We start from the raw sequence: 12,944 nt of genomic DNA on the forward strand, positions 1-12,944 counted from the left end.
GACCTAAATAATTTTTTAATTTTTTAACCTTCTATTTAAAATAAATATATTATGTAAACAAATGCGCGTACGAGACCAGAATTTGTGCGTACGCACGACTTTGTATCTAGCTCTTTATAGCAAATTAGATCATAATATGATATTTGAAATTCTTTAAATTTCATTAATTATTTCAAAGTCCCAAATCCAGGACTGTAAGGAATTCTGGTGGAAGGTAACCAAACATGTGCATGAAGCCATGGTTCTGCAGTTAACTGAGTCGACTCATCTTTGGTAATTAGACCTCTTGCCAATTTCACTCTTCCTCTAACATCAGCGCCAGGTCCATTATTGTTAAACTCAGAAAAATAACAGTTTTCAGTATATGGAACAGTTTGATTCCAAGGTAAAAACCGTTCTTGTTGTATAAAGTTGCCAATATTGTTGTTTATAAAAACAGCTCTGGAAAAATTTCCCCATGGCCTTGCCAAATAAGTCCTTACCGTCAATAGATATGGTATAAGTTCTCTGTCCGGCATGATGACACGGTTTTGGAGTATTATTCTAGCAGTGTGATTGTTGTTGTATCGGCCACTTGCAACTATGATGTTCTGTTGTCTTGGGTCAGGCTTCCTCACCAATATCATTGAATTCTGGATCAAGGTGGAACTGGTTTGGACGAAGATAAAATCAACCGTTCCGGAGATTGAATAATTATGGTAAAATTTCTGACCTTTTTCTACACATAACGTGTCTTGATATCCTCGAATTTCACAATCGAAAAAAGTAGATCGGTCACCAGCGACATAAAGTGCTACCGCTTGCTTTCCTTCTGGACCAGTTGTGTTCTCAAATGTGATTGACTTGGCCAGAAAATCTTGACCAAAAGTAGCTGCATGCATACACATTAAAAAGTTTAGTACTTAATTGAAGATCATAGTATATATTTAAGGTGTATTGCTTCAGTTTATTTCAATAGTGAAACATTATCTTTAAGCTGTATTGCTTGAGTTTATTTCAAAAGTATACATACAAAATAAAATATGGAAATATGTGCAATGAATTGCAGTAGAGAGCTACCCCAGCCCCATATATGATGATATAAAGGGAAATTTGGTCGGGTAAAAAATCTGGGAGTTTGGTAAGGAAGTGAGAAACAAAATAAAAACATATAATACAATGTGGGTTGTCTATGTAGTTGTGTCCATGAAAAGATTATATGTGAGTAGTTACTTCTTTGAAAAATTGCTCTCCTATTTTATATATATATTTTATTTATATTAAGTTTAGTACTTAGAGATCATGGGATTTGAAAAAGAGAATAAAGCAATTATTCAAAAAAGTGATAAAAAATAAATGAAAAAGGTAAAATGTGATTGACTTGGCCAGAAAATCACATTTTGGTTATCATCATGATTATTTTTGAAAAACTAATTATATATTGGATTAAGGTGTTATTGAGAACTTAAACAAAGGAAATTTCGTCCTATTTATATTGTTGAGGGCCTTCTATTATCTTAAGTGGAATTTAGGTAAATTAGCTGGAAGTGACTAATTAATTTATTCCACGATTCAAACCATGCATGTAAAAATAATTATGAGAAATTATGGGATGTTGAATGTTGGAAAATATCAAACCATGCACGTCTTTTTACTTATTGAAATGTAAGTATTTCATTTATTGAAGTATATTTTAAACCTAAATTGAAGGATAGAAAAACACTTAGAAAGGGGGGGGATTGAATAAGTGTGACTTTAAATCTTGGACGATAAAAAATAAATTGCACAACTATTTTTATCCTGGTTCGCTGTTAACGAAGCTACTCCAGTCCACCCCCGCAGAGATGATTTACCTCAACCTGAGGATTTAATCCACTAATCGCACGGATTACAATGGTTTTCCACTTAGTCCACGACTAAGTCTTCCAGAGTCTACAGATCACAACTTGATCACTTCAGGAACACTGCTTAGACAACTTCTAAGACTTTTCTAGAGTCTACTGATCAACCTGATCACTCTAGTTACAAACTGCTCAGCCAACTGCTAAGACTTCCTAGAGTATACTGATCACACTGATCACTCTAGTTCCTTACAACTTAATGTAATTCTAAGAGTATTACAAATGCTTCTTAAAAGCGATAATCACAACTGTGATATTTCTCTTAACGTTTAAGCTTAATCTCACTAAGATATTACAACAGCAATGTAGTGAGTTGATGAAGATTCTGAGCTTTGATTGAATAGCGTTTCAGCAAGTTTATTTTCGTTCAGAGTTGTTAAGAATTGGTTAACCTTGCTTCTCATCAGAACTTCATATTTATAGGCGTTGAGAAGATGACCGTTGAGTGCATTTAATGCTTTGCGTGTTCCGTACAGCATTGCATTTAATGTTATACGCTTTTGTCAACTACCTCGAGCCTTGTTCACGCTGTGTCTACTGACGTAGCCTTTAATAGCTTTAACGTTCCTTTTGTCAGTCAGCCTAGCTTGCCACTTGTACTTCCTTCTGATCTGATGTTTGTGAATACAACGTTTGAATATCATCAGAGTCAAACAGCTTGGTGCATAGCATCTTCTGATCTTCTGATCTTGAAGTGCTTCTGTTGCGTGATACCATCTTCTGATCTTCAGTGCTTCTGATCTCATGTTCTTCTGATGCTTCCATAGACCCATGTTCTGATTCTGCTTCGACCATCTTCTGATGTCTTGCCAGACCATGTTCTGATGTTGCATGCTGAACCATTTGAGACACAACTTCTGAGCGCTGAATTATGCGTACTCTTTATATATTTCCTGAAAGGGAAATTGCATTGGATTAGAGTACCATATTATCTTAAGCAAAATTCATATTATTGTTATCATCAAAACTAAGATAATTGATAAGAACAAATCTTGTTCTAACAATCTCCCCCTTTTTGATGATGACAAAAACATATATAAATGATATGAATTTGCGATCAGAAAGAGTAGACGGCAAAAGACAAATTACACAGCTATAGCATAAGCATATGAATATGTCTCCCCCTGAGATTAACAATCTCCCCCTGAGATAAATAATCTCCCCCTGAAATAAATACTCGAAGAACTTTGATAAAAGACTTCCCTGATTATTTCGGTAGAGACGATCATATAAGCTTCTGCCTTCAGAGAATTCATAGCTTCTGACTTCTGCTTCCATTGGACAGCTTCAGAACTTGAATTTCTTTAGATCCTTAGAACACTCACAGCTTCTGATTCCTGCTTCCATCGTGGACAGCTTCAGAACTTGAATTTCTTTAATCTTCAGAACATTCACAGCTTCTGACTTCTGCTTCCATTCAGGACAGCTTCAGAACTTGAGTTTTCTGGATCTTTTAGAACATTCACATCTTCTGATTTCTGCTTCCCTTGGATAGCTTCAGAACTTTGAATGTCTACCAATCATCACTTCATGCTAGATTTGTATCAGAACATTGTTGAATGTACCAGAGCATCATCAGAGCATCTCTACATCCTGAAATGTTACAGAACACAAACTAAACGACAAAAGTCAGCATGAACGAGTTAGAACATAAAATGTATGTTTGAACACATTATATGTATCAGAGCCATATAGGCTGAAATAATGTATCAGAGCAAATAATGTATCAGAGCCATAACATTATATGTATCAGAGCAAATAGAATTTTGTCAGAACAGGATAGACAATGATATTCAAATTCTATTATCAGTGCTTCTGATTCATTCTTCTTTCTTGCTTCTGATCTCTGAAGCTTGACAGCACTCAGCTTGCTTCAGTTTCCAAGAGCTTATTCCTTTTACAGAATAACGCTTCTTATTTATGGTTTTGCTTCTAGTGTTTGCTTCTGAAGATTCACTTCACTTCTCTGTACCTGCAAAACACTTAAACCATATAGAACTTGCAGTTCTTGTTAGTGAATGTGTGGGAGCCTCTTTACCCAGCAACTGTAGATTTAATCAAATCATTTATCATTTATCTTCTCCCCCTTTTTGTCATAACATCAAAAAGAATATTAAAAAAAAATTCAGATGCATAATACGACAAATAGAATCACTGGAATGTAAATCAAAGAAACTTTTTCATTGATAATCAAAAAGGTTTACAAGAAATTCCTATGTTTAACAAGCAGAAGCAACAAGGAAAAGAAAACTACAAAGACCAAATCCTAGGACCCTAGCTAAGACAACGTCTGTGCCAGCATGCCATGAAGGAGTGAAACGCTTCATTGACTGCTTCTCGGGCTTTCAGGCGAGGAGTCAGGGAGACTTGGTTCTGATGCAGATCTTCCACCATCTTTACCAGAGACAGCATTCCCAGCAGGTGAAGATGAAGAGATTTCTTCAGAAGAGACTAAGGGAGAGGAAAGGTTAGATGAAGAGGAAGCTGAGTCTTGAAGGTCGAAAGATGAGGAAGAAGATGGAGATGATGGAGGGCTTTCACCAGGAGGATGAAACACTCGTCTAGAATAATTTCCAGACAACATTGCTTCGAATGGATTCACCTTGAGAGGATCATAGGTGATTTTGATCTTTTTGGGTTTGGAAGGTGATGTTTCAACAGCTTTTCTTTTGTTGTTTTGATCATTTTCATTATTTCCTGGGCTTGATGAAGAGTTCATGATGGGTTTGCAAAAAAAATGAACAAGTAGGGTTTGATATGGAAGAGAGAGAGAGAAAAAAAAGATAGAGAAAGATGAGAGGGAAAGAGAAGAGTTTGAAGAGTATTTAAAAGGAAATAAAATGAAACGAATGATGACTAGCATTTAATGTTACGTGACGTGAGGAGAGATAATAAAGACAAATGAGGTGACTAGCACAGTTACCTATGGTCGGCGTCCCTTCAACTGCACGCGCGTTTATCCATGAATAGTAACGACAAGTTTACCATCCCGAGATAAAACGTAACAGCTGTTTTGCTTTAAAAGAGGTTCTGAATCAACTTAGACAATGAAACGTTAGTAATAACCGAATCATAATTTCTAAAAGATTTCAATCAGAACTTCTGATTGGAAAATCACATTTCATTTCAGAAGATACTCATATATAAGAACTTCTCATTTTCTCATTCTGGGCATAGATCCATACTGATGTTCTTCAGAATGAATTTAAACCTATCTTCAGCCAGGGGTTTTGTAAAGATATCAGCCCATTGATGGTCTGTATCCACAAAGTTTAAAGAAATAACACCCTTCTGAACATAGTCCCTTATGAAATGATGTTTAATCTCAATATGTTTAGCTTTTGAATGAAGAATAGGATTCTTAGATAAACATATAGCAGAAGTATTATCACAGAATATAGGAATGTTACTCTCAAATATCTGATAATCTTCCAACTGACTCTTCATCCAGAGCATCTGTGTACTACAGCCAGCAGCAGCGACATATTCTGCTTCTGTTGTTGATAGAGCAATAGTTGCTTGCTTCTTGCTATACCAAGAGATCAAATGACTTCCAAGAAATTGGCAACTTCCTGAAGTACTTTTTCTTTCAATTCTGTCTCCAGCATAATCAGCATCACAGAATCCTACTAAGTTGTATTCTTTAGATTTTCTGTAAACTAAACCAACATTAGTAGTACCTTTCAGATACCTTAGAATTCTCTTAACAGCAGTTAAATGAGATTCTCTAGGATCTGATTGGAATCTAGCACACAAACAAACACTGAACAGAATGTCAGGTCTAGAAGCAGTCAAATATAGAAGAGATCCAATCATACCTCTGTATAACTTCTGATCTACCTTCTTACTTACCTCATCCTTACCTAGGATGCATGTTGGATGCATAGGAGTTTTGGCTTCTTTGCAGTCCAGAAGATTAAACTTCTTCAGAAGTTCCTTCACATACTTGGTTTGGTGAACATATGTTCCTTCTGATGTTTGATTTATTTGTATTCCAAGGAAATACTTGAGTTCTCCCATCATGCTCATTTCAAACTCAGCCTGCATAGACTTAGCAAACTCCTTTCCAAGTGTAGCATTAGATGTTCCAAAAATAATATCATCTACATATATTTGACAGATTAAAATATCCTTTTCAAAAGTTTTACAAAAGAGAGTAGTGTCCACTTTTCCTCTAGTGAAACCATTATCTAGAAGGAAAGAACTTAAGCGTTCATACCAAGCTCTGGGAGCTTGCTTCAATCCATATAATTATTTCTTTAATTTAAACACATGATTCGGAGACATAGAGTCTTCAAAACCAGGAGGTTGATGGACATAAACTTCTTCATCTATATAACCATTTAAGAAGGCACTCTTAACATCCATCTGATAGAGAGTGATGTTATGTTGAGTGGCAAAAGAAATTAATAGACGAATAGACTCTAACCTGGCCACTGGTGCAAAGGTTTCTGTATAGTCAATCCCTTCTTGCTGACTATAACCCTGAGCCACCAATCTGGCTTTGTTCCTTACCACCTCACCTTTCTCACTGAGCTTGTTTCTGAAGACCCATTTTGTACCAATTATATTGAATCCATCTGGTCTAGGAACAAGATCCCAAACATCATTCCTTGTAAACTGATTCAGTTCTTCTTGCATAGCAATTATCCAGTCTGGATCTTCTAGAGCATGATCAACAGAAGTTGGCTCGATCAAAGATACAAGACCTAATTGACAGTCTGCATTGTTCTTAAGGAATGCTCTTGTTCTGATTGGATCATCCTTCTTTCCAAGAATGACATCTTCTGAATGACCAGAGATGAGTCTGGATGATCTTCTGACAGATGGTTCTTCAGAAATACTTAGATCCTCCAGAGAAGCTGATACTTGATCTTCAGATTCTTTGCTTCTGAGAAGCTCTGCTTCTGATGCGTTGCTTCTTGGCTCAACAACTTCTGATATATCAATATCACAATCTGCAAAATTATCAAACTGCTTTGGTTTTTCAGAACCAAGCTTATCATCAAACCTGATATTGATTGATTCTTCTACAACCAATGTTTCAGTATTGTATACTCTGTAGCCTTTTGAGCGTTCAGAATATCCAAGAAGAAAACATTTTTGAGCTTTGGAATCAAACTTACCAAGACGATCTTTAGTGTTCAGAATAAAGCATACACATCCAAAAGGATGGAAATATGAAATGTTGGGCTTTCTATTCTTCCACAATTTATAAGGAGTCTTATTTAGAATAGGTCTGATAGAGATTCTATTCTGAATATAGCATGCAGTGTTTATTGCTTCTGCCCAGAAATGCTTAGCCATATTGGTTTCATTGATCATGGTTCTGGCCATTTCTTGCAGAGTCCTATTCTTTCGCTCTACAACTCCATTTTGTTGTGGAGTTCTAGGACAAGAGAAATCATGGGCAATACCATTCTCTTTGAAGAATTCTTCAAAGGATCCGTTCTCAAATTCACCACCATGATCACTTCTGACCTTTATGATTTTACACTCTTTTTCAGATTGAATCTGAATGCAGAAATCAACGAACACTGAATGAGTCTCATCCTTGTGTTTTAAGAATTTTACCCATGTCCAGCGACTATAATCATCTACGATGACTAATCCATATTTCTTCCCTCTGACAGATGCTGTTTTGACTGGGCCAAACAGATCAATGTGCAAGAGTTCTAATGGCCTTGAGGTAGAAACAACATTCTTAGACTAGAATGCAGGTTTGGAGAACTTGCCCTTCTGACATGCTTCACAAAGAGCATCTGATTTGAATTTCAGATTAGGGAGTCCTCTGACAAGATTCAGTTTGTTAATCTGAGAGATCTTTCTCAAACTAGCATGACCTAATCTCCTGTGCCAGACCCACTGCTCTTCAGAAACAGACATAAGACAAGTCACCTTCTGACTCATAAGATCTTGCAGATCTGTCTTATAAATGTTGTTCTTCCTCTTGCCTGTAAATAGGATTGAGCCATCCTTCTGATTTACAGCCTTGCAAGACTTTTGATTGAAGATTATATCATAACCATTGTCACTTAATTGACTGATAGATAAGAGGTTATGAGTTAATCCTTCTACAAGAAGTACATTAGAAATGGAAGGAGAGTTACCAGACTTTATAGTTCCAGAGCCAATTATCTTGCCCTTCTGATCTCCTCCAAACTTGACTTCTCCTCCAGACTTAAGCACCAGGTCTTGGAACATAGACCTTCTTCCTGTCATGTGTCGCGAGCATCCAGAGTCCAGGTACCATGACATGTTGTGCTTTGTCCTTCTTGCAGCCAAGGATATCTGCAATAGGAATAATCTTATCCTTAGGTACCCACATTTTCTTGGGTCCTTTCTTGTTAGATTTTCTCAAGTTCTGATTGAACTTGGGTTTGACATTATAAGCAATAGGAGGAACAGCATGATAATTTTTAATATGAGTTTCATGATATTTCCTAGGTTGTGTCACATGCTTCTTGGTGTGTGTTATGTGAAAACTTTGTGCATGTGAAGTGTGCCTAATATCATGAGAGTGGCCATACTTGAACTGATCATACAATGGCTTGTATGTGAGTTTCATTTCATCAACAGGTTCAAGTTTGTATGGGGTTTCACCCTCATAACCAATGCCAACTCTTTTGTTTCCAGATACGGCATATATCATAGAAGCTAGCTGACTTCTGCCAATACTTCTAGATAAGAACTTCCTGAAACTTAAATCATATTCTTTCAGAATATGGTTTAGACTAGGAGTGGATTTTTCTGAATTAGAAGGAGATCCAACATCATTGGATAATTTTAAAAGTTTATCTTTCAATTCAGAATTTTCCAATTCAAGCCTCTTTGTTTCAAATTCAAATAGCTTTTTCAGCTTTTTGTATTTAATACAAATCTGAGACTTGGATTCCAGAAGTTCAGTTAATCCGGAAACTAACTCATCTCTAGTAAGTTCAGAAAATACCTCTTCAGAATCTGATTCTGATGTAGATTCTGATCCGTCATCTTCTGTCGCCATCAGCGCACAGTTGGCCTGCTCATCTTCTGAATCATCTTCTGACTCATCCCAGGTTGCCATAAGACCTTTCTTCTTATGAAACTTCTTCTTGGGATTCTCCTTCTGAAGATTTGGACATTCATTCCTGAAGTGTCCTGGCTCATTGCATTCATAGCACATGACCTTCTTCTTGTCAGATCTTCTTTCATCAGAAGATTCTCCATGTTCAAATCTCTTTGAACTTCTGAAGCCTCTGAACTTCCTTTGCTTGCTCTTCCAGAGTTGATTTACCCTTCTGGAAATCATGGACAGTTCATCTTCTTCTTCAGATTCTGATTCTTCAGGATCTTCTTCTTTGGCCTGAAAAGCGTTAGTGCATTTCTTGATATTAGATTTTAATGCAATAGATTTACCTTTCTTTTGAGGCTCATTTGCATCCAGCTCAATCTCATGGCTTCTCAAGGCACTGATCAGCTCTTCCAGAGAAACTTCATTCAGATTCTTCGCAATCTTGAATGCAGTCACCATCGGACCCCATCTTCTGGGTAAGCTTCTGATGATCTTCTTTACATGATCAGCCTTGGTGTATCCTTTGTCAAGAACTCTCAATCCAGCAGTCAGAGTTTGAAATCTCGAAAACATCTTTTCAATGTCTTCATCATCCTCCATCTTGAAGGCTTCATACTTCTGGATTAAGGCAAGAGCTTTTGTCTCCTTGACTTGAGCATTTCCTTCATGAGTCATTTTCAAGGACTCATATATATCATAGGCTGTTTCCCTGTTTGATATTTTCTCATACTCAACATGAGAAATAGCATTCAGCAAAACAGTTCTGCATTTATGATGATTCCTGAAATGCTTCTTTTGATCATCATTCATTTCTTGCCTTGTCAGCTTTACGCCACTGGCATTTACTGGATGTTTGTAACCATCCATCAGAAGATCCCATAGATCACCATCTAGACCAAGAAAGTAACTTTCCAGTTTATCTTTCCAGTATTCAAAGTTTTCACCCTCAAATACCGGCGGTCTTGTATAACCATTGTTACCGTTGTATTGCTCAGCAGAGCCAGATGTAGATGCAGGTGGATTTGTCGGAGTTTCACCAGCCATCTTTTAAATGAAGCGTTTTTCTCTTCCTGAATCTTTTCTAAACACGGTTAAGTGCTTGCACCTTAGAACCGGCGCTCTGATACCAATTGAAGGATAGAAAAACACTTAGAAAGGGGGGGGATTGAATAAGTGTGACTTTAAATCTTGGACGATAAAAAATAAATTGCACAACTATTTTTATCCTGGTTCGCTGTTAACGAAGCTACTCCAGTCCACCCCCGCAGAGATGATTTACCTCAACCTGAGGATTTAATCCACTAATCGCACGGATTACAATGGTTTTCCACTTAGTCCACGACTAAGTCTTCCAGAGTCTACAGATCACAACTTGATCACTCCAGGAACACTGCTTAGACAACTTCTAAGACTTTTCTAGAGTCTACTGATCAACCTGATCACTCTAGTTACAAACTGCTCAGCCAACTGCTAAGACTTCCTAGAGTATACTGATCACACTGATCACTCTAGTTCCTTACAACTTAATGTAATTCTAAGAGTATTACAAATGCTTCTTAAAAGCGATAATCACAACTGTGATATTTCTCTTAACGTTTAAGCTTAATCTCACTAAGATATTACAACAGCAATGTAGTGAGTTGATGAAGATTCTGAGCTTTGATTGAATAGCGTTTCAGCAAGTTTATTTTCGTTCAGAGTTGTTAAGAATTGGTTAACCTTGCTTCTCATCAGAACTTCATATTTATAGGCGTTGAGAAGATGACCGTTGAGTGCATTTAATGCTTTGCGTGTTCCGTACAGCATTGCATTTAATGTTATACGCTTTTGTCAACTACCTCGAGCCTTGTTCACGCTGTGTCTACTGACGTAGCCTTTAATAGCTTTAACGTTCCTTTTGTCAGTCAGCGTAGCTTGCCACTTGTACTTCCTTCTGATCTGATGTTTGTGAATACAACGTTTGAATATCATCAGAGTCAAACAGCTTGGTGCATAGCATCTTCTGATCTTCTGATCTTGAAGTGCTTCTGTTGCGTGATACCATCTTCTGATCTTCAGTGCTTCTGATCTCATGTTCTTCTGATGCTTCCATAGACCCATGTTCTGATTCTGCTTCGACCATCTTCTGATGTCTTGCCAGACCATGTTCTGATGTTGCATGCTGAACCATTTGAGACACAACTTCTGAGCGCTGAATTATGCGTACTCTTTATATATTTCCTGAAAGGGAAATTGCATTGGATTAGAGTACCATATTATCTTAAGCAAAATTCATATTATTGTTATCATCAAAACTAAGATAATTGATAAGAACAAATCTTGTTCTAACATAAATAACTATTCATATTGAAGTATGTTTCCAATATTATTGTTAATAAAAATAACTCTGGAAAATCTTCTCCACGACCTTGCTAAATGAGTTGTCTCATTCAACCAGTATGGTATGAGCTCTTTGTCCGACATGATGACACAATTCTTGAGGACTAATCTAGAATTGGAAATGTTGTTGTATATGCCACTTGCAACTATATCATATTTTTGTCCTGGGCCAGGCTTCCTCACCATTATCCTTGAGTTCTAGATCAAACTCATTTTTTCGAAGATATAATCAATAGTTTCGAAGATTGAACAATTGCGGTAAAATTGACGACTATATTCTACACACAACGTGTCTTGATATCCTTGAATTTCACAATTTAAAAAAGTTGATCACTCACCAGCGACATAAAGTGATATGGCTTGCTCACCTTGTGGACCTGTTGTGTTCTTAAATGTGATTGACTTAGAAATAAAATACTGACCAAAAGTAGTTGCATGAATGCACATTAAATTTAATCAATAAACTTTGAGTTTCATGTGCACAGAAAAAATCTATTATTGACCTAAATAATTTTTTAATTTTTTAACCTTCTATTTAAAATAAATATATTATGTAAACAAATGCGCGTACAAGACGAAAATTTGTGCGTACGCACGACTTTGTCACTAGCTCTTTATAGCAAATTAGATCATAATATGATATTTGAATTTCTTTAAATTTCATTAATTTTTTCAAAGTCCCAAATCCAGGACTGTAAGGAATTCTGGTGGAAGGTAACCAAACATGTGCATGAAGCCATGGTTCTGTAGTTAATTTAGTTGACTCATCTTTGGTAATTAGACCTCTTGCCAATTTCACTCTTCCTCTAACATCAGCACCAGGTCCATTATTGTTAAACTCAGCAAAATAACAGTTTTCAGTATATGGAACAGTTGGATTCCAAGGTTAAAAACCATTCTTGTTGTATAAAGTTGCCAATATTGTTGTTTATAAAAGCAGCTCTGGAAAAATTTCCCCATGGCCTTGCCAAATAAGTCCTTACCGTCAATAGATATGGTATAAGCTCTCTGTCCGGCATGATGACACAGTTTTGGAGTATTATTCTAGCAGTGTGATTGTTGTTGTATCGGCCACTTGCAACTATGATGTTATGTTGTCTTGGGACAGGCTTCCTCACCAATATCATTGAATTCTGGATCAAGGTGGAACTGGTTTGGACGAAGATAAAATCAACCGTTCCGGAGATTGAATAATTGTGGTAAAATTTCCGACCTTTTTCTACACATAACGTGTCTTGATATCCTCGAATTTCACAATCGAAAAGAGTTGATCGGTCACCAGCGACATAAAGTGCTACCGCTTGCTTTCCTTCTGGATCCGCTGTGTTCTCAAATGTGATTGCGTTGGCCAGAAAATATTGACCAAAAGTAGCTGCATGCATACATATTAAAAAATTTAGTACTTAATTAGAGATCATTGTATATATTTAAGGTGTATTTCTTCAGTTTATTTCAATAGTGAAACGTTATCTTTAAGTTGTATTGCTTGAGTTTATTTCAATAGTATACATACAAAATAAAATATGGAAATATGTGCGATGAATTGCAGTAGAGAGCTACCCCAACCCCATATATGATGATATAAAGGGAAATTTGGTCGGATAAAAAATCGGAGGGTTTGATAAGGAAGTGAG

The 12,944-nt window shown here is 36.6% G+C and overlaps 1 pseudogene; it reads right to left on the reverse strand.

The window, feature by feature from the left end:
* Positions 1-167: 167 nt before the first annotated feature.
* On the reverse strand, positions 168-12,692 carry LOC131619557 (pectinesterase-like; annotated as a pseudogene).
* Between the last annotated feature and the right edge of the window lie 252 nt (positions 12,693-12,944).

This window comes from Vicia villosa, linkage group LG7, assembly GCF_029867415.1.
Source record: "Vicia villosa cultivar HV-30 ecotype Madison, WI linkage group LG7, Vvil1.0, whole genome shotgun sequence".
NCBI lineage: Eukaryota > Viridiplantae > Streptophyta > Magnoliopsida > Fabales > Fabaceae > Vicia > Vicia villosa.